At 42.2% G+C, this 21,488-nt stretch overlaps 1 protein-coding gene across 1 annotated transcript in view; it reads right to left on the bottom strand.

Moving 5' to 3' along the window:
- Positions 1-15,948, bottom strand: part of LRRC8E (leucine rich repeat containing 8 VRAC subunit E) — a 61,788-nt gene extending 45,840 nt beyond the window's left edge. Inside the window, exon 1 of the mRNA XM_089661230.1 lies at positions 15,773-15,948. The gene's annotated coding sequence lies outside the window, so the exon portion shown is untranslated. The remainder of the gene's footprint in view (positions 1-15,772) is intronic.
- Positions 15,949-21,488: the final 5,540 nt, after the last annotated feature.

Genomic DNA, 21,488 nt, shown 5'->3' with positions numbered 1-21,488 from the left:
TTCTCCAGACCCTTTCACATGTGCTGAGGATGAACCTGCTCTCATCTGTGAAAAGCACAGGGCGCCAGTGGTGGACCTGCCAATTTTGGTGTTCAATGGCAAAATGTCAATCCAGCTCTATGGTGCCGGGCAGTGAGTATAAGACCCACTAGAGGACATCGGGCCATCAGGACACCCTCATGAAATCTGTTTCTGATTGTTTGGTCAGAGACATTCACACCAGTGGCCTGCTGGAGGTCATTTTGTAGGGCTCTGGCAGTGCTCATCCTGTTCCTCCTTGCACAAAGGAGCAGATACCAGTCCTGCTGATGGGTTAAGGACCTTCTACGGCCCTGTCCAGCTCTCCTAGAGGAACTGCCTGTCTTCTGGAACCTCCTCCATGCTCTTGAGACTGTGCTGGGAGACACAGCAAACCTGACAATGGCGTATTGATGTGACATTGTAGAGGAGCTGTACTGCCTGTGCAACCTCTGTAGGCTCCATGTATCGCCTCATGCTACCAGTAGTGACATTGACCCTAGCCAAATGCAAAACTAGTGAAAAACAGAAAAGATGGAGTAGGGGAAAAAAAAAAAAAAAAAAAAAAAAAAAAAAAAAAAAAAAAGAAGAATGTCAGTGGCCGCCACCTGTAAAACCATTCATGTTTTGGTGGTCGTCTCATTGTTGCCCATCTAGTGCACCTTTTAAGCAGCTATAACTGATTAACAACCCCCTCTGCTACTTAACTGACCTTATCAATATCCCAGGAGCTTAATGGACTTGATGCTATACTCTGATTAGAAAGTGTTGCTTTAATTTGTTTGGAGACATACATACACACATATTATATTATTATTATACATTATTTATAAAGCGCCGATAGTTCGCTCAGCACTGTACATTACAAAGGGGGACAGAACAATACCAATACAATGCAAAACATGAGGGGATCGAGGGCCCTGCTCTTTCGAGCTTACAATCTAGGAGATATATTATATATACACATACACACTTTTTTTTTTAAATATCTCTGTTCCCAGCTGCATAAGGGGCTTGGAGAGTTGGGGGTGGAGTAGGAGGCAGAGAAAGAGCAGTACACCGATCTTCCCAGTGAATGGCTGTGCAGCACAAGTCTAATCATTGGAGGAGAGCAGGAGGAGTTTCCAGCACAGCCAGGAAACTAACCATGCTGTGCTCTCGTGCTTAGCATGGTCAGTCTGAAATAGGAAAGCGGGGGGGGGGGGGGGGGGGTGTCAAGAACACCAGGTATTTCACACAAAAGGAAGCAGTACAAAGAACAGGATACTTTTTCATGTGAGTACATGGTACAGCAGACACTTTTCAGGAAAATGAAATGTTGGAGTAACATACACTTTACTCATTTACAAATATCAGTTAGGGTGGACTGACCCTTTAAGAGATAACTTTGCTGCAGCCAACTGTGGTGCTTTCTTATCTCTGAGAAACAAAAGACTGAGCCCTTTGGGTGCCTAATCTCCTATGGCTTTGTGTTCTGTTTGAAACACAATCTTCTATGAGCATGCGCCTAAACTAGCTGTTGCCGCTACACATTTATATAGGTCAGGAAATTGATATTTTAAGCACTAATCTTATAATGGATGTATGCACATAGTTAACAAACCTATCAGCATACCAGCGTGAGTCAGTGATCACAACCCAACACGGTGTCCTGTATATGGATCAGACTCTTACTAGTGCCGACGGGTGTGTTCCACCAAGCATTAATTATTAATGTGCTTGAATACACAACACTTGTCTATACATAAAAAAGGCCTTTCCACTTAGTGGCCACATTTACTATTATCTTACTGCTGAGTAACACTCTATATCTGCTCTCAAATATTGAACTACATTTATGTACTTAAATGGGAAACTGTAATGGTTTTGAATAAATGTATATTTTATGTACAATATCTTAAGCTAAAGAAAAAGGCATGGCAGAGAAAGTGTGTGTTCATACTAATAAATACCGGAGACTCCGCCATGATTACTCATTGGGATCTATAAACAATGGCCTTTTTCAAAGAACAAATCTATGACGCCCTTGACCTGACCATTTAGGAGTCATTTTTAACAGGTTCAAATCCACACAAATGAGGTGGATCAAGGAATCCTCCTGCCGGAACATTGTATTCTGACAGTGGGACCTGGCACTTTTAGGATACGCTGCTCAGTGGCTGCAGGTGCCGATCAACAAAGGTTTTTCAACTTGTCCATTCAACAGAAGTAAATCTAACTATCCACTTCTATCTAACAGGGACAGCAACACACTGGTCCCTGCTGAACAGCCAAATTTCAATCTATGGCCAGCTTTAGAATAGTAGACACCAGGGGCGGACTGACAACTCATGGGGCCCCCGGGCAATAGGGGATCATATGGCCCCTGTGTCCTTGCCCAAACTCAAAAAAGCCTATGAAAAAGGTACCAGGGGCATCGCATGGGGCCCCTTACTGACCCCGGGCCCTTGGGCAGTGCCCGAGTTTCCAAATGGTCAGTCCGCCCCTGGTAGACACACAGTATGAGGAGATTTACTACAACTAGAACATACAGAATCTGGCGCAGCTGTGCATAGTAACCAATCAGCTTCTAACTTCAACTTGATCAATTAAGCTTTGAATATAAAACCTAGAAGCTGATTGGTTACTATGCACAGCTGCACCAGATTTTGTGTGCACCAGTTTTAGTAAATCCCCCTCACATAGTAGTGCAAATTTGAGGTTTGTAGTCACATTCCATTATAAAGTCCATTTCTGGCCAAAAAAAAATCCCACCATCCTTCCATTCACTTTTTTTTTTTTTTTTTTTAAAGCCTTACAGGGTTCTTTCTTCCGAACCCAACTGTAGATAACCCTTGTTGACATTTTTCCTAATAGATACCAGCAATCCAGCATTGCAGTATAGATTTGTAAAGACCTTACCAATGAAAGGGTCCATGTCACAAGGCAGCAACATGGATGTCTGAAGAAAGACTGAAGAGAGAAGACACTGGGGTTTATTTAGTAAAGCTGGAGAGTGCAAAATCAGGCTCATTTCTGCACAGAAACCAATCAGCTTCCATGTTTTATTGCCAAAGCTTAATTGAACAAGCTGAAGTTAGAAGCCGATCGGTTTCTATGCAGAAATTAGACTGATTTTGCACTCAACAACTTTAATAAAATAAACCCCAGTGTGTCATACGACAATGGATTTAGGCATTTATGGGCACTAAGATTAGGATTTTTTTTAAATTGCTGCAGCACTTAAACTGGGTACATACTATAAGAAAACTGCAAGAAAAATTCTATATGGAGGAACAATTGGTCGATTATCTGATCATTATTATAGTGCATTTGACATCCAAAACTGACTGCATTCACTTTCATGATAAACATTTTCTAGCTTGCACCTTTTGAACAACGTCCTATTTTCACTCAACGTGTACAGTATTCGTATGGAGACAAGTGAATAGAAAATAAATGCACACGATCAGAAGCAAAAAACCTGGAAGAAGGTGGCAACGAACATAGAAATCCTACACTTGTAAGAACGCTTGCCTTTGTCATTCAAGAATTTTCGCACAAGTTACTACCATTGTCGGTTACGTCGTGGAAAATCAGATGGTCATTTGTTTGATTTTCTCATAATGTGTACCCCCACTTCAGACAGAGGAGCGGGAGGTATTGTTTTTGAAGTTGTCCCTAGCCACAGTATTTCCTGAGTCATAGCTCTAGAACCATCAGTCAAATACAAATCAGAACTCCTGACCTGCCTCCATGCTCCAGGTCAGTGACTCAAAAAATACTGAAGCCACTAAATTATAACAGCCAGGCAACCAGGATGTTCAAAATAAGAATTTGGTAAAGGCACCCTACTTATTTTCTCAATACAGATTTCCTTAAATAGTTGAATAATCACATCCGTGCACTTCCCAGGAGAGCTATCCCCGACACAGTTGACACTATGCTGATGTAGGTGAATGACGGGTATTGTTATCAGCCTTTTCAGGATACCCACATTGATTCTCGATCGGAATAAAAGAGCACAAAGCCTACTTTAAGGTGGGGATTTACATAAGGCAGAAGCTAAAAGAACCCCCCCATCCCCCATATATACACACACATCTGTAGCACTACCCCCTTAGGAGTTGCTGAAGTTTTGGGTCCCCCTATAGTCCTACACAGCCAGGCAACACATTTCCACACAGACTTGCATTCAGGAGTCAGTTACCAGTCCTTGAGCTTTTTTTTTTTTTTTTGGATTTTATTAGGTGGGGTTGCCCAATGGAACTGAGAAACCAAGGGCAACTTCTTGAACTATGTACAAGTGGTTTCAGAAAACAAACAGTCTCTTTCAGAGAGCTAGCCAGCGTCTCCTGTAGTACCACACCAGATGCTCCTCTATCTGGCTGCCTGGAGGAATCTCTGAGCAGGGGATCCAGTGCCTGCCACTTTGAAAGAAGACAGTCCTGGATAGTTGCTAAACTGGTTTCCAACCAGAGTGCTCCTTCCCCTATCTGGCCCAGGGGGTGCAGGGTTACTCACCTGGTCCTCCTCCTATGCTGCAGGGAGGTCAGTGGCTGCTACCAGACCTTCTAGCTGCTCCTTCTCTTCTACACAGTTGGTCACCTCTCAGGGGTCCGGTGATGGTCCAAAATTTTCTCCTTCCAAGATCCCTGCCTGAAGGTGAGCCCCTTCCCATCTAGGCCTCCTCCCAGGATTCTGCTCTCCAACCTTTAAATCCTCTTCCGCTCAACATAGCCTCCAACTCTCCTGCTGCTGAGCAGGCTCTGTCACTTTTCCCCCTGTTGGGAATTGGCAAGGATCCCTCAAAAGTTCACATCAGCCACCCCTCAGATCCACTCACTGGTTCTAGATCTTTCTCCAAAGTCCTAGAACAGGGGAAAATTCCACAGGGCTGGTCTGCAGAACCTCTTCGCTCTGACCTGAATTTGACCCTCCGGCTATTTCACAGGCTGCTACTCAGCCTCTTACAATTAGGACTCTAGCTCACCAAGCTGACTAGGAGGGTGCTACACATACAGCTGTCTAAATACCAGGTTCATCTTTGGACAGTAGGAGAAAATAGAAGATCCGCCCAACATCCAACCTATTGACAGGACATTATTCTGGAAGCAGTGTCCTGAGTTCCTGAAGAATCTATCAGCATCCAGCTGAAGAGGCTGCTTATGGAGCAAGACTCCACTCATCTGCCTGGAGTCCCATCTGTAGAACAATGTGATCTCAATGTGTATGGAACTATCATTCACTTTACCCACATGACTTGACCTGAGGGAAAGTCTATACAGATGTTCAAGTCAAAAGAGGAATCAACTTCAATATCATACTGTGTCTATGTGGTGCTTTTGAGTTTCGGTTAATAGTACCCCAATAGTATTGCTCATAGTTGGGCCAAGATTCATTGCCAGCAGAGGAAGAAAACTCATAACGACCAGTTGATGTGGTAAAAAGTGTATTAACATGATAGTACAGAGAAGGTAAAGTTCTTCAAACATGGCCACACTGGACCGGAACACCTACAATGAACCAGGGTAAGGAGGAAGGCTCAGTCCCTATTTTATCCCTCCTCCACAGGAACCTGTCTCTATGCTAATCAATCTGTCAACCAGTTCTGTCCCTGAACTACCCACCCCGAAGGGTACAGAGCCATTTATTAGCACTGCCAACATTAAAGATGGCTGTGAAGGTCAGTCAGGGCACCAGCTACCCTGATGACACTTATGGAGACCTTAGAGGATTATGAGTTCCCCCTTGTCCTCCACCCTCTCTGCAAGGCCACCCTTGAACAGCACCACCCTTGCTGGGAGGCAAAACTACACCAGCCTACAAGCTGACCATTATTTATGCAGATATAAGTACCTGAAATAAAATATTTTATGAACTTTGTAAGGCTTACTGGTCAGGTATGATCAATAATGTCTTCTCTACCAATAGGCTCTGGTACTTCTAAGCACTGGTAATACACTATGCCTTCTGACAGGCTACACACCCAGGATAGATATATGCACTCTACTGGGTCTCCAACCAGTCAGATGGCATCATATATTACTCACACAGTCAAGTGGTAAAAGAGAAAGCAAACAAATGGCTCTGGCTGCTGCACAGAACGCAACCCTTTGCACACACAGATTCAAATGGGCCCTGAAAGGCCAACTCCACTTTTTGGAGCATGTTCTCATATTTAAGCTGGTAGGTAAATAGTCTCCTGTCTAAATTGCCCCATGTATATATGTATGCCCAAGTACTTTACATTATAAACTCCTTGAGGGTCAGTTCACACCAGATTGAGGGGCAGGAAAGGTACTTTTCCTGCACCACGTTCAAAATGCACTGCCTTTGCAATCTGTGGTGCGGTGCAATTTTGAAAACTATTGCATGCACTACTGTTTGTGTTCTGGTGTGATTCGCAGGCCATTCAGATTAATGGGCTGCAAAGGAACATAGACTGCGTTCCTGTGCGATTTAGATGTGAACCAGTCCTCAAGGTAAGGACTGATGTGAATGTAAAGCACTGTGTAAATTGTCAGCAATATATTAATATATCAAGCAAATATGGACAGTTGGAAAGGGTGGCAAGCTGTTTTGTTAAAGCTTTAATTCAGAAAAATTAAACATCAACCCTTGTAGTCCCTATTTTATCCCTTCTCCACAGGAACCTGTACCTACGCTAATCAATCTGTCCTTAACCAGCCCTGACCTACCCACTACCCAACCCCAGAGGTACAGTGCTATTAGCACGGTCTCCATCAAAGATGGCCGTGGAGGTCAGTCATGGCACCAGCTACCCTGATGATACTTATGGAGGCCTCTGATCAGGGGAAGACTGACAACTCATGGGGCCCCCGGGCAAAAGGGGATCATGGGGCCCCTGTGTCCTTGCCCAAACTCAAAAAAGCCTATGAAAAAGGTACCAGGGGCATCTCATGGGGCCCCCTACTGACCCCGGGCCCTCGGGCAGTGCCCGAGTTTCCAAATGGTCAGTCCGCCCCTGCCTCTGATGCACTGCAAGGGTCATTTTCATAGGGATCCCATAACAGCACTTTTACTTGCCTGACACCTCACTCCTACAAGATGTCCCTTTCTTGCAACCCATCCCCCAAAGAAGCACTGTTGGCCATACTATGAAATCATTATGATGCAAGTTAGGACACAGAGGACAAGCCCACAAGCCAGAGCGTCGGGAAGAACAGGAAAGCGCCCACTGCCAGGAATTTCTACGTGTACCCCAGACAAAAAGGAGCCTTTGGCCCCAGCAGTGCAGGGGAAAGCCTGTTACAATGGTAGATTTATATTTTCCAGAGTTTTGCTTTAAAAGTATAACTAAAAGGCAAAAACTTTATTTTTTAGATTTGGATAGAGTGGAAAGGGATTAGAACCAGTCAGGTTTTGTTTCTCGTCGGTGTCCATGCTAAGGAGATTCACCCTCTCTGTCCCGTTTCATTTTTTATGATAAAGGTAAAGTAAAAGGAAAGCACAAATTTTGGGATGAGACATGGATGGCAAAAAAAAAAAAAAAAATAAGGAGCACAAAACAAACCAAACACTTCTGGGTTAGAACTGCCTTCCATCTTCTACCAAAAAAAAAAAAAAATGGGATAACTTTTTTGCAGGTTAGTTCTACTTTAATCTGCAGTAACAAAAGGACAGGTCGACTTTTAGGCTCCATGCACACAGTGCGTTTTGATAATGCTGGTAATGTTAGCTGTGTAAAGTCACGTTAAAAATTTGAGTTTTTCAACTTTTTTTAGCGTTTAGCGGCTTTTCCGGCATTTGCATTTTTTAGTGGTTTTTTACCAAAAAAGAAAAAAAAATATTTTTGCTAGAAAAAAAAAAAAAAAAAAAAAAAACACAAATTCCAAAAAAGCCAGTTTGTGGCATTTTTCCAGCTAAAAAAACTCCACTAGAAACCCACTAGTTTGGGTTTTTTTCCAGCCAAAAAATGCAGACACAGTCTGGGTGTGCATGGACTCATACGATAACATGCTGGAGGGTTTACTGGCTGTAGAAAAAAAAAAAAAAAAAGTCAAAAGCCAAAAACAGCCGCTGTAAAAACATCTAGTGTGCATGAGGCTAAGCAGCTTGCACCCCACCCACAGACTCACACATACAAAGTCTTTTGTTGAATCACAGCTAGTTTATAGGTCAGAGACAGATTATATTTCTCGGTGCCATGTCAGTACACCTGAATATAAGAAAGACTTTCATCACCGTTCTGTTGACAAATCAGGTCATCCCCATTACCGGCAGACTGTCAGAGTGTCTGGTTACACAAAGCATGTACATAGCTCTGCACTTGTAGGAAGGCCTCTGTCGGAGGTGTAACCAGTACCAGCATGTCATGTCTATCACCATTCCGTGATCTATGCAATGTAGCCTGTATGACACAATGCAGGAACAACAAAGAAACACATGGACCATGACTGCCAACCTCCGCCTGAAAAAGCTAGCGGCCTTGCCGTCTCTGACTTCCAATATTCGGAGTCACTGGTCCAGATTATAGTTTGCAAGGCTAACCCTTACCCTAGGTTCACACCTAAGCAGGGGCGGACTGACAACTCATGGGGCCCCCAAGCAATAGGGGGATCATGGGGCCCGTGTCCTTGCCCAAACTCAAAAAAAGCCTATGAAAAAAAGGTACCAGGGGCATCTCATGGGGCTCCCTACTGACCCCGGGCAGTGCCCGAGTTTCCAAATGGTCAGTACGCCCCTGCACCCAAGCATTTTCTGCAGCATTTTGCAGAAACACAGTTCAGTCCATTTAACATAATTTCCTATGGGACATGATCACAGCTGTGCGTTTTCACCCGGTGCGTTTTTTGGAAAGGGTCAGGGACTTTTTTTAATGCAAAAAGTTGCATTTTTGTTTCTATAGACTTCAATGGAAATGCTGCAGAAAAGCATGTGATGCATTTTTGCCGCATTTTGCATTTTAAATATGCCTAGCAACAAGAAAAAAAAAATGCCTGGCACTTGTAAAAGGGTCATCACTTTTACAAGCATTTACAGGCATCAAGTGCTTGGGTGTTAATTCATTTTATTGGCCAGAATAGTTTATAGAAATAAGCACTAAATACGCCTAGCGTTTAGATGGGTTTACAACCGTCAAAGAATTTTTTCTGCCCAAAAGCTGCTGCTCCTGGAAGCACTGGCAGAGGGTTTGTTTCCTGCCTCTAAACGCTGCTAAAAGTCTATGTGCACACGGACACACAGGCTGACATGCAGGGTAGTTTAGGCAGGAAAAAAAAAAAAAAAAAAATATGCCAGACACCCCTAGGAGCAGCTGCAAAAACGTCCATTGTGCAAAAGGCTTAAATGTTGAACACAGATCTTAAAAAGGAGTGCGCTGCTAGCAGGCTCCAGCATTTCCTAACCTCCCTAGAGGTCCGATTGTGTCCATATTTCTGTGCTCAAAGCGGTACATTTTTTTGCATGAAAATATGTCATTTTTTTTATTGTAGGCCTGTCATTTTTAGGAATAACTCACTGAAATCTGTCCGAACAAGAGTCTAGTAAACATCCCGGGTATGTTAAAATTTGAAACACGAAATCATAAATTATAATTTAATAATTATAAATAATAATATACTAATAAAATTCAATAATATAATCAAACCAAAAACACTGATATTTGCATATAGCTCTAAGTTCGCACATCACTGAGCAAAGTCGCAAAATAATTTTCAGTGTCTGATGATGAATTTGCCCCCGAATCATTATCACTCAATTCTGCAAGTGGTTCTGATTTACTATCGCTGTTCTCTAGCTGGTCTAACCGATTTTGACCTAAAGACGCTTTTTGGACGCCATGGACATTTCTCAGTTTCCAGGCAGAAAGAACAGTAAAAATGCAGGCAGGGCACAGGACAAAGCACTCGGGACAAAATGTATGTGAAATGGTTTGATACAGTCAGGTTTTACTATGCGATTTTAGTGTATTTAGTGAATGTCACTTTTTGTCATTTTCAAATTTCCCGCCGTTACGTCCCCCGTACGTCCTGACGTCACAGGGGACGGAGCCCAGATGACAGATGCCGGCAGCGGCCGGAGGACATTACAGGGGACACTGCAGGGGGGACATCGCGGGAGCGCAGGACAAGGTAAGTGAAGGGATCCCGGAGCAGCGCATTCCTGAGTGCAGCTCGGGGTTACCGCTTGTGGTGCTGAAACTTTACCCTGAGCGACACTCGGGAATACCGCCAGGGGGGTTAAAGCTTATTGAAGCCTGACAACAGCTTATTTAACCATTTGCCCGCCTGAAGATTTACCCCCCTTCCTGAACAGGCCATTTTTTGCGTTACAGCGCTGCATTACTTTACATAACAATTGCATGGTCATGCAACGCTGCACCCAAATAAAATTTATGTCCTTTTTCCCCCCAAAATAGAGCTTTCTTCCGGTGGTATTTGATCACCAGTGCGTTACTTTTTGCGCTATAAAAAAAAAGACCGACAATAATAGAAAAATAATAGATTTTTGACTTTTTGCTATTAAACATGTCCAGTAAAAAAAAAAAAAAAAAAAAAAAAAATCTAATTTCGTCATAAAATTTAGGCCAAAATGTATTCTGCTGCATGTCTTTGCTAAGAAAAAATCCCAATATGCGTAAATTAACTGGTTGACGTGAAAGTTATAGCGGCGGTAGAGATAGTGGAATTTTTACTAGTAATGGTGGCGATCAGCGACTTATAGCAGGACTGCGGCGGACATTCTGACACTGGGGGGAAATGACTTGGTGTCACTGACATCCCCAGTGACAAGTGCGGTACATTTTGAAAAGTCCTGCATGATGCATCTTCAGTATTTCAAAAATGCTCCTCCTATTGATTTCTATGTAAAAATTGAAAAACTATAGTGCATTTTTTTTTTCTTTCAGTCACATGTCCATGGATGTCAGGAATGCAGAAAACGTACCAAAAACAAATTGAAAACGCATTAAAAATGTGACATGCATTTTTGCAAAATGCATACTTTATTAAATGCACCAGTGTTAAATGGCCATAAGTGTTGATGTGTTTATATAGGATTAAAAAGAAAAAAAAAAAAATAGCGCACTATTGTTTCTTCACCCCACAACGGGTACACACAATTAAAAAAAAAAAAATAATACACATACATGTGGTATTACTGCAAATGTTAGAGCAATTTATATGGGGTTTTTTGTGGTGGTGGGTCATGATAAATAGTTTTTTTTGTTTTTTTTTTAAACTATTATGGGCCAATATAAATATAATGAATGATATAGAAAAAATAAATAAAATACAGGCATACCTTGGTTTACGAATTTAATTCTTTCTGCGGGACTTTTCGTATTACAAACAATTCGTAAATCGAAACGTGGTTTACAAATTTTTCGCAATACAAATAGAATGCATTGAAAACCAATTAATCCATTCCAGAGAACAGAAAAAAAAGTAAAAAAAAAAAGTTTTATCTGTTCAAAACTCTTTATAAAGTGCACTTTAAAGGCATAGTACTGTACAGGGACATAAAAAAAAAAAAAAAAAAAAATAAATTCATAAAATGCATTGAAAACCAATTAATCCGTTCATATTGCGAAAAAAAAATTGTAAACCAAGCCGTTGTTTTCATTCGTAAACCAAAAATTATGTTAAGCGACACGTTCGTAAACCGAGGTATGCCTGTATTTACCTGGAACTGAAGACCCAAATTTATACTGGGAAAACAAGGCATATTTCACCTAGGTAAAAGAAGCAGTTGCAACAAATTATATATATATATATATATATATATATATATATAGAGTTTTACTAGCCTTAGGTTAGCTCTACATTATACTTTTTTTTTTCCTTTTTTTATTATTTTCTTTAGATTTACCTTCACCTGCCTCATTGCATACAATTTGAAAGGGTTTAGGTTTCAGCTTATATTATATGTTTTTGGTAAATCTACAACAAAATAGAATGTATGGCCTGCCTAAGGCTACGTTCACACTAGCGTTGTGTGCAGGCGGCAGAGAGGCGTTTGTGTAGCGTTTTTACTGCTTCCCAAACGCCTCTGCCAATTCTGCAGATTATAGCACGTGGTGCTGTTCTAACGGACGCCTCTGGTTGAGTCAGGAGGCGTTGAAGCCTCCTATTCTCATCTATGGTGCCGCTCCGCAAACGTACGGTTGCAACACGGTTGCGGGGCGTTTGCTGAGCGGTAACACCACTCAAACTGCATTATAGGCGTTTGTGGGGCGTTATTAATGCTCGGCAAATGCCTAGCAACCACAGCTAAACCGTGCATGCGGCATTTGCCGAACATTAAAAAACGCTCCGCAAACGCCGGACCAACGCTTGCCAAATGCTATAGGGGCGTTTGGCAAGCGTTGGTAAAACAGCTAAGTGTGAACGAGCCCTTACATGTGCTAAAGTTTCAAAACTGCTTTCAGGTGTTGAATTGTTATACCTTCAGGTATTGAGGGAGATTCCCTCCCAGACAGTTATCACCAGAACATGTGTTCTCTTAAAGCACAAATCCATGAAAAAATATTTTGGCCCATGCAGTGGGGCTGTACCAGCACTGCACGGGTAAAGTGCTCGTTTCATTCTAGGGACGAAGACACTGAAGACATCCTCACCTGACCCGCCTATCCTCTTCGCACAAGACCGGTCCTTTCGGTTCCTGCCCCCCTCCGCAGTCCAGTGGTCTTGTAAATGGGCTGTTCCTGATGTCAGTACGCTCTATAGACAAGAACAGTCCACCGCTGGACTGTGGGGGGAGCGCAGTTTTCCATAGGATTGGTCGGTCAGGCGGTATGAGCTTAGCCTTCACCCCTGGAAAAAATGAGCAGCCAATCCATGCAGTGGGGCCAAAGAGGTGGCATTGGTGAAAAAAAAAAAAAAAAATATTACCCCCCTTCATGACTAGGCCATTTCACGTGATACGACACTGTGTTACTTTAACTGACAATTGCGCGGTCATGCAATGCTGCACCCAAATTAAATTGATGTCCTTTTTTTCTTACAAATAGAGCTTTCTTTTGGTGGTATTTAATCACCTATAAGTTTTTTTTATTTTTTTGTGCTATAAACCAAAAAAGACCGACAAGTTTTTGAAAAAAAATATTTTTGACTTTTTGCTATAAAACATCCAGTAAAAATCAAATATCATACATTTAGCCCAACATGTATTCTGCTACATGTCTGTTAAAAAAAAAGATCCCAATACGTGTTAATCAATTGTGAAAGTTATAGTGTCTATAAATGGCGGTATATACACACTGGAATTTTTTTTTTTTTTTTTTTTTATACTAGTAATGGCAGCGATCAACGACTTATTGCAGGACTGCGGTGGGCATTCTGACACTGGGGGGGGGGGGGGGGGGGAACTGACTTGGTGTCACTTCCATCCCCAGTGACACTAATACAGTGATCAGTGCTAATAACAAGCATTGACACTGTGCTGATACTGGGCAAAAAGGGGTTAACATCTGGGGCGATCCAAGGGTTAAATGTGTGCGTGTTTCACTGGGTCAGCACATTGCTTTTTATGACTGTGCTATGCAGAGCCATACAAAGCAATGCGCAGGAGCAGACAGGGGAGAGATCTGTATTGTTTACAGATCTCTCCCAGTCAGGGATACTCGGTGATCTCCGGGTGACGGCAGGGAATCACCGGCCAGGACCCGATGATCGACAGCTGAGGGCACATGCACCCCTTACCCAGAAATGCAAAATCACGTGTATATATACACGATTTTGCGCAGCCCTGCCGCAGTATTTGTGCTATAGGGTGGTGGGAAAGCAGGTAAAGAGGAACTCCAGCAGTATGCAGAAAAATTATAAAAGTCAGCAGCTACAAATATTGGAACAGCAGACTTTTAAAAAACAGGTACTCACCAGGCCAAGGATCCAGCGCTGTCATCATCTGGGCCGATTCTTTGTCAGTCCTCGGGTCCCTGGCACCACCATCTTGAGTGTGGGAAGCTGACTGTAACTCCCTATTGGCTCATAGAGATGCCCATGTGCCCCTGTGGAACCGCTCCCTCTGTAGTCACACACAGCAAGATGTCGCTCTGTCACTAGGCCGAATCTCAATCACTAGCAATAGGAGCGACATCTCGCTGTGTGTGGCTACAGTGGGAGCGATTCCATAAGTTTGATTGATTTTGTCACACTGTCAGCAGCAGAGTCACCGTTGTCATCAGCCATACTGCGCATAATCTTCTACAGCACATAAACCGTTAATAAAATCCAGCAATTGCCATGGTTTAAGCCGGAAGTGTCCAGGATCTTAGATTGGACCAGTGAGACATGTACACAAAGGAACTGCACACTGGGAACACTGGGAGTTGTAGTCCTTGGGGGCCCTACAGTGCATTCTCCTATGAATCCATCACCAGAAATAATAATCCTTATGTATAAAATATTCACAACTCCAAAACAAAACAGCCGAGTGTGCACAAGCTGCAGCATCATCGGGGTTTGCTCTGTAATGCTCCATGAAATATTATGTATAAAAAGAATAAATATTTGATATAACGCTCAGGATCAGTGTCCTATGGAAGAGCCATAAACCCTCATATGGGGGGAAACTACAATCCTTCCACTGACCATCTACCAACTTACATCACACTTTGTTACATTGTACATGCTTCTCCCTGACAGCACATGAACTCCAGATACATAGTATATGGCTCAGGATAAACATTGTATGAAAACAAAGTATATGATTCAACTCTGGATCCATAGGAGTCAACTCAGTACTCATAGCATATATCTCTCAGAAACCCCATCCCAGGAAACATAGAATGCAATCCACAATATATATATCTCAGTATACATAGTATTGGGACCCATAGTGTAGATCTTCCAGAATACATAGAATACTCAGGAGTGTGTGTACATAGCATATAAGGAACCATTGTGTATACCACAGTATACATAGTGTACATCTCAGGGGCCACAGTATAGAATTCCGAATCCAAAGTATATAGCTCAGTAGAGTGTACATTTCAGGAGGCATAACTCAAGATGCAGTACATATCTCAGGATACACAGTAGATATCTTAGTATACATAGCATATACTGTAAATCAGGATTCATATTTTATCTATCTGGATCCATAGTATATATTTTGCATACGCAGCATATAACTCAGGATCCATAGTATATATATCTTAATATACATCTCAGGATCCATTATATGTGTTTTAAATAAAGGATCCATATACACACACACACATACATACACACTCAGTATACATCTCAGGATCTATAGTATATGTCTCAGTATACACAATGTACATCTCAGGATCTATTATATATATATATATATATATATATATATATATATATATATATATATCAGTATCCATCTCATGATCTCAGTCTACACAATGTACATCTCAGGAGGCATAATATATATATAATCTCAGTATACATCTCAGGATCTATAGTACATATGTCTCAGTACACACAATGTACATCTCTGGAGGAATATATATAATGTCTCAGTATACAATTTCAGGAGCTATAGTATATAGATCAGTATACACAATGTACATCTCAGGAGGAATAGTATATATATATATATGTTTCAGTATATATCTCAGTATACACAATGTACATCTCAGGAGCCATAGTCTATATCTCCGGATCACGCAAGGAAGGTGGACGTCTTTCAGGGACATGGCAGACAATGTGGGACTGTCCCTCCCATACATATAGAATGGAGTTGGAGCTGGCAAACAAACTCCTCCAAGTCATGCCGTGTACATGGTAAGTCTTGTAGAGGGGGGACTGCCACCCCATGGTCCTAGGACACTTACCTGTGATCTCAGCCCAGCAGTGAGCACATGTCACCCCCCTGTATAGATCAGGGCCATGCTGGGGGTGCTGGCAGAGTCCGGGAAGAGTCCAGGATCCAGGCAGTGGAGTCCCGGAGTCCTGTGCTGAGCTCGGAGCGGAGAGGAGAGGAGGGAGGAGGATGAATAGGAGGAGGTGAGGAGACCCAGGGAGGAGCACTGCAAACCTATACCCGGTGTAATCAGAGGAGGAGGGGAGGGGGGTGTGTACAACACATGGGTTCACATCCTCTGTCCTCATCACAAATCAGTGTGAGCTCACAATCACATCACAGGCAACAGGGAGATTTAAAGGGGATGTACACCCCAAGACAGAATTGTCAGATATTACAGCTAACCAATCCTTACATGTGTGTGTGTGTGTGTGTGTGTGTGGGGGGGCATTAGTTTTCTTTTTTTCTGTCCTTTTATCAGTTAAAGTAGAACTAAAGTTAAAACGTGTTTTTTTTTTTCATTTTGGATAGAATAAGGGAGGGTTATAACCTATCGCTTGTATTTATTTATTTATATGTGCCCCATTGGGGAGATCTCCCTTCACTTACTGTCCCATAGCCAAAACAGGGCATTGGAGGAAATCCCTGCAAAGTGACTGATTCCCATGTTGTCACCATAACTAGTGTCCCCCATTAGAAGCTCTCCCTTCTACTCCTGTTCTGGTGATTTGGGATTTTCTTTCACTTTCATTGATAATAATCACCATTACAAATAGATTGCTTGATTCTCCCTAAGGCTGCATTCACACTTGAATGTTTTGTAGCTTGAAGCTCGAGGCTCCAAAAAAACTAAAACTCAAAAAAAATCTGTTGCTTTCTATGGTGCCTGTTCACACCTGATCGCATGAACAGGCACCATAGAGAACAATTGATTTTTTAAGTTTGAGCTTTTTTGGAGCGTCAATCAAGCTACAAATCGCTCAAATGTGAATGCAGCCTTAAGAAGACAAGTGCAGCGATTATAACCTGACAGGGGTTCCAGTTCCTCTTCACTCCATCCATAAACTAAAGAAAAACATTTGCTTTCAGTTATATTTTCATTTTTACCTGTAAAGACTAGAGTCACATTGCCGAATAACAGCTGCCAGGGGCGGACAACTGCAAGAACTTGTGCCAAGCAGCTGCTGTTCCAGGGGGGTTGCTCACCATAGGCACCATTCACAGCACACCTTGCACTTTTCTCAATGGATGCAAAGCATTCTCTCATTGGATGAAATGGAGATCACCACCCCATCCACTTCATCCAATCAGAGAATGCAGCCACTCAGCACAGGACCCTGAAGAGAGTGGTGATCTCTGTAGTAGCAGTGACTACTACAGTGATTTCCAGCTTCCACAGCAGTAACATACAAGTATGGCATATCGATACTTACGTTGGTCCAACAATGTAACTAAGCAATAAAATCCATACTAGGAGCTCAGCTTTAAAGCTGAGCTCCAGAAAAAAACAAAAATCCCCCCTTGCAGTGCAGCTGCCTCCACATTTCAAAGGTTCAACACTCATTTAAAGTGAAACTTTAGGTAAAATAATTAAAAAGGGCAAACAGGCAGGAATTTTAATGCAGGAGAGACATGCTGCATTAAAGTTACCTACCTGCCTGTCTGCCCCTGAACAGTGAGCCATGCAGGAGCAGCTCGCTGTACAAATTCATAAATGCCAAATCCAAGTGAACTCTCGCTTATGTGTGGGAGTGATGTCATCCCCACCTGGCCAATAAAAGTGGCCAGCAATCAATCAACGATTTCAGCTCTGGGACGCTGCGTCGCTGGATCCAAGGTAAGTATACAGTGGGGAAAATAATTATTTGACCCCCTGTAGATTTTGTACTTTTTCCCACTTACAAAAAAATGAAGGGTCTATAATTTTTCTCATAGGTATATTTTAAATTATAGACACAGGATATCAATCAAAAATCCAGAAAAAAACACATGATACAAATTTTATAAAGTTGCAGTTCAGTGAGTAAAATAAGTATTTGATCCACAAGCAAAACATGACTCTGCATGTGGTGGAGAAACCCTTGTTAGCAAGCACAGAGGTAAGACATTACTTGTAGTTGGTCACTAGGTTTGCACACATCTCAGGAGGGATTTTGGTCCACTCTTCTGAACAGATCTTCTCTAAATCCTTAAGGTTACGTGGCTGTCACTTGGCAACTCCAAGTTTCAGCTCTCTCCATAAATGTTCTATAGGATTAAGGTCTGAAGACTAGCTAGGCCACTCCATGACCTTAATGTGCTTCTTCTTGAGCCACTCCTTTGTTGGCTTGGCGGTATGTTTTGGGTCATTGTCGTGCTGAAAGACCCATCCAAAACCCATCTTCAGTGTTCTTGCTAAGTGAAGAAGGGTCTCATCCAAGATTTTACAATACATGGCCCCATCTATTGGCCCCTCAATGTGGCAAAGTTGGCTTATACCTTTAGCCAAGAAACAGCCCCAAAGTATAATGTTTCCACCTTCGTGCTTGACTGCAGGGATGGTGTTCTTAGGGTCATAGTCAGCATTTTTCTTCCTCCAAACACAGCGAGTCGAGTTAATACCAAAGAGCTCAATTTGGTCTCATCTGACCACAGCACTTTCTCCCAATCCTTCTCTGAATCATTTAGATGTTCATTGGCAAACTTCAGACAGGCCTGTACATGTTTCTTCACTTTTCTCATGATAATCCTTACCCCATGAGGGGAAATCTTGCATGGAGCTCCAGACTGAGGGCGATTGACAGTTATTTTGTGTGTCTTCCATTTGCGAATAATCACTCCAACAGTTATCTCCTCCCCAGGCTTCTTGCTGATGGTCTTGTAGCACATTCCAGCTTTGTGCAGGACTACAATCTTGTCCCTGACATCCTTTGACAGCTCTTTGGTCTCTCTTGCCCATGATGGTGAGGTTTGACTGGAAGAAAGAGATTCTGTGGACAGGTGTCTTTTTTTACACATAACACACATAGCAGCACCTTCTTAAATTGACTAATCTGTGTACCACATGAGCAAATAGGCAAACTGTGGGATCCAGAATTATTGTTAGTTGGTAGGAGATCAAATACTCATTTTATTAATTTTGTAAAGCGCTGCGCAAACTTTTGGCGCTACATAGATCCTGTATAATAATAATACTCACTGAAATGCAATTCAATTTATAACATTTGTGTTTTTTTTTTTATTTTTGGTTGATATTCTGTCTCTATCATTTAAAATACAGCTATGATAAAAATTATAGACCCTTCATTTCTTTGTAAGTGAGTAAACATACAAAATCTGCAGGTGATCAAATAATTATTTTCCCCAGTTTAGTTCTGCTTTAGGTCTAAGGGACTAAAAAAGGCACTTTTTCTTACCTGATCCTCTGCTCCTGCAGTCCCCATTTATGCCACTAGGCCAGTTTCTGTAGTCTCTTATCTCTTCCTAAATCCAAAAAAGCATTGAAAATGCACATTGATGTGCTTCAAAGTGCATGGCAACACAAAGAAAATATGCATTGACCACTTGTCAACTCACCTGTCAACGAAATAACGTTCCTCATGATCTAGACTCTTATTGAACATTTAATTTAATGTTTAAGCTATCGTTGGCTGAAATTGGTGGGTTTACTTCTGCTTTTAGTAAACTTTTATTATAAATACCCGTTAAAAACCTCTGTAAATACTTACCTTTCCTGGCACTGAATGCAGGGAAACCAACACTAATGGGAATGCCGTTCTCTGGTGTCCACCACATTTATAAATAACCAGAACAATTATCTGAAGGATGGCTGACAGGTCAGTGCAATACAAACAACTTTGGTAGTTAAAGCCCAAAGTCAGGCTAAAAATATGGGAAAAAATAAAAAATATAGCCAGTGGTGGCCAAGGAGAGGAGCAAAGGGACATGTTTCGGGTGGCAGGACAGAGGTCAGAATTGGCCCTAAAGCCACGTAAAGCATATTTTCCTATTTTAGCAGACTTGCCTGCTTAAAGTGCAACCAACCCCTTGCATTGATATGAAAGCTCCAATCTCCCTCGTTGCAAGTTTCTACTGACTGACATTTTTGGATATTTGTCTTCTGGATTCAGCATCTTTGACCATCTTGGTTGGCCGAGTCAGAATGTTTTAACTTCTTTGCACACACACACAGGACTTACTCCATCCCGGCATCAAAGGCCTGACAAAAATATATACTGACCTACACATGCAGAAAAACATTACTGGCAGGTAAGGCAGCAGGGGAAACATAGCAAGTCTCTTCTGCATCAACTTCTGTTTGTTGTTTTGCTTTTTTTCCATTTGTTCCACTTTAAGCCCTCCAAAATTCTATGCAAATGCCTATTTCCAAAATTAGATAGTTGCATTGGACAACACACACCCTGCATCCTCCACATGATAATGATCGGCTCCAGCAATTGGCTGCCTAAAGTGTTACTAAACCCACAACAGTAAAATCAGTCTGCAGTAAAGCATGCTTGTTATACTCACTATGGAACCTAAGGGGATAATCCTCTGCATTGTGTAAAAAGGCTGTTTGATCCTGTCTTCTCTGATCATCCCATTTTTTTACTGTCCGCAATCCATCTGCTGATAGTACAGAGCAGCAGCGGCAAGTCTGCACATGCTCTGTTTGGTGTGTATTGCTAGAGAGTTTTTTTGGGGGGGGAGGTGCATGTGGTCATCACAGGCAGGGCCATGGATAAAGGGGTACCACCAGCCACTCTGCACATGCTCAGTTTGGTGTCTATTGCTAGAGAGGTTTCTTCTTTTTTTTTTGTGTGAGCGTGCATGTGATCGGTACAGGGCCAATCAGTGCTGTCTGGACTGAGGGTCAGGGGTCCTGCAGCTTCATAGGACTGTCAGAGGAGAATGAAAACTCCCCCTACAAGATTAACCAGTGCTCAGCCGGACACTGATAGAAGTTAGAAGACTGCTATATACTGCTGATGAGAAAAGATATTTAGCAGTTTATATTTACTAATATAATTACGTTTCCATGTTCTGTGTACTGTGTGAGACCGGGTATACAGCCCTGGCTAAAAGTTTTGAGAATTACATAAATATTTACCTGAAAGGAAACACATGCAGTCATCGTTGCTTTGCACAAAAAGGGATTTATAGGCAAGGACATTGCTGCCATTAAGATTGCACATAAATCAACCATTTATTGGATCATCAAGAACTTCAAGGAGAGAGATTCAGTTGTTGTGGAGAAGGCTTCCAGGCGCCCCAGAAAGTCCAGCAAAAGCCAGGACTGTCTCCTAAAGTTGATTCAGCTGTGGGATTGGGGCACCACCAGTGCAGAGCTTGCTCAGGAATGACAGCAGGCAGGTGTAAGTAAATCTGCACACACAGTGAGGCGAAGACTTTTGGAGGATGGTCTGGTGTCAAGGGCAGCAAAGAAGCCACTTCTCTCCAGGAAGAACATCAGGGACAGACTGATATTCTGCAAAAAGTACAGGGATTGGACTGCTGAGGACTGGGGTAAAATCATTTTCTCTGATGAATCCCCTTTCCAATTGTTTGAAGCATCCAGAAATATCTTGTCTGGAGAAGAAAAGGTGAAATCTACCATCAGTCCTGTATTATGCCAACAGTAGGCATCCTGAGACCATTCATGTGTGGGGTTGCTTCTCAGCCAAGGTAGTGGGCTCACTCATCATTTTCCCTAAGAACACAGCCATGAATAAAGAATAGTACAAAACCATCCTCCGAGAGCAACTTCT

Source organism: Staurois parvus, unplaced genomic scaffold (genome assembly GCF_062004578.1).
Source record: "Staurois parvus isolate SC_StPar_1 unplaced genomic scaffold, SC_StPar_1.0 ptg001328l, whole genome shotgun sequence".
Lineage (NCBI taxonomy): Eukaryota > Metazoa > Chordata > Amphibia > Anura > Ranidae > Staurois > Staurois parvus.
This window is presented reverse-complemented; position numbering and strand designations above follow the sequence as displayed.